Here is a 1,600-nt window from a genome sequence, read left to right as displayed (position 1 = left end):
TTCAAATAACAGCATAAATGTTCTTGACACCCTAAATGTCTTTACCTGTCATAGATCATGGAGGTCACATCTCAACCTGCTGCATTTGAACCCCGAGACTTTCACTCGGGCTTGATGAGCTGCTGTGACGACATGGGTGTATGTAAGTGATTCCAAGAGCACATAACATAACATATTGTAAGTAAATCTATACTGCTGATTGGATTTATTTTTAAATCAACCATATCATTTTTTTAGGTTGTTGTGGCCTCTTCTGTCTTCCTTGTTTGGGCTGTTCCATTGCCAGTGAGATGAATGAGTGCTGCTTATGTGGTTTAGGCATGCCGATCCGAAGTGTATACAGAACTAAATACAACATACCTGTCAGTATCTATCTATCTATCTATCTATCTATCTATATAGATAGGGCCTATTATTTACAGTTTTGTTTAATTTGCATCTCCAGGGATCCATGTGTAATGACTGGATGGTTGCATACTGCTGCTTAGGTTGTGCAGCCTGCCAAATGAAGAGAGACCTCAAAATAAGGAAGAGTAATGGAACACTGAAAGCATGAGAAGTGAAAAAGGAGCATCTGTGTGGTCTGTTGGTTGTGTTTTGAAACATAGGCGTATCTATGTAAGAGGAGCGTAACAGATGTAGGTAGAACTTCAATGCAATGCTACAGTAGCCAGATTTTGCTATTTGTAAGAAAGTGTTTATTTAATACAGTTGCAATTGCTGCAAAGTGTATTATTTGTAAAGTTACAGCTGTATTCATTTTCTTAATATCTACTTTAAACACAATTATACATTTTACAAGTACTGTGTAGTATTGCTATGATGCCATATGTCATGCCTGTACATGTACAAACAATTCCAGTTAACATTTTATTGTAACAACTATTCTTTTCTCAAACCCTTCCAATCTTATAAATAAAGAAACAAATATTTTTTTCTAAAATGAGATTTAATGATCATTCCATCATCCATGTTTCCCCATGTGAAGTTGGACAGCATCGATGAAAGCGTTCACAGTCCTGTATGGGGTTTTTGGAGCCAAACAGCTATCATATTAAATCACATTTTGTAAGGTTAAAATAGTTTCTCCTGTTCCAGTTTATGGCGCTGTTGTCTAAGTTATTCACTCTTGTTTATCTTTTTTGTTAATACAATTTATTTTATTACACTTGTGTGTTCTGTTTATTAATAATAATGTAAGAGACACAATATTTCACCAATTCTTCAGATTGGTCAGCTGGCAGTTAACATAATAATATGTATTCAACAATCTTTCTTGGTTGTAATTAAATGTTGAATGTCATGTTAAATGATTGGATTGTCTTAAAACTCTTCATTAGAACTATAATGGTAAAAGAGTAATACATCTTTCAAATCTGTAAAGACTACATTTATTTGTGTGTACTCACAATAACAACAAAACATTGCGCTTTTGTAAAATAATGAAAGCAAACAGGATGCGCTTTCTGCCGTCTCGGTCTCTGTGAACTTGAGTGCGAAACTCCGTGTACAGGCTATCTTTGCCTTACAGACATGAAAAATATATCTATAGAGAGTGAAATCTCTACTTTTAAATGAACCAATTTTAATAGAAAACAAA

The sequence above is a fragment of the Sinocyclocheilus anshuiensis genome, unplaced genomic scaffold (genome assembly GCF_001515605.1).
Source record: "Sinocyclocheilus anshuiensis isolate Anshui unplaced genomic scaffold, SAMN03320099.WGS_v1.1 scaffold567, whole genome shotgun sequence".
In the NCBI taxonomy this organism is placed as follows: domain Eukaryota; kingdom Metazoa; phylum Chordata; class Actinopteri; order Cypriniformes; family Cyprinidae; genus Sinocyclocheilus; species Sinocyclocheilus anshuiensis.
Note: the sequence above shows the minus strand (reverse complement) of the source record.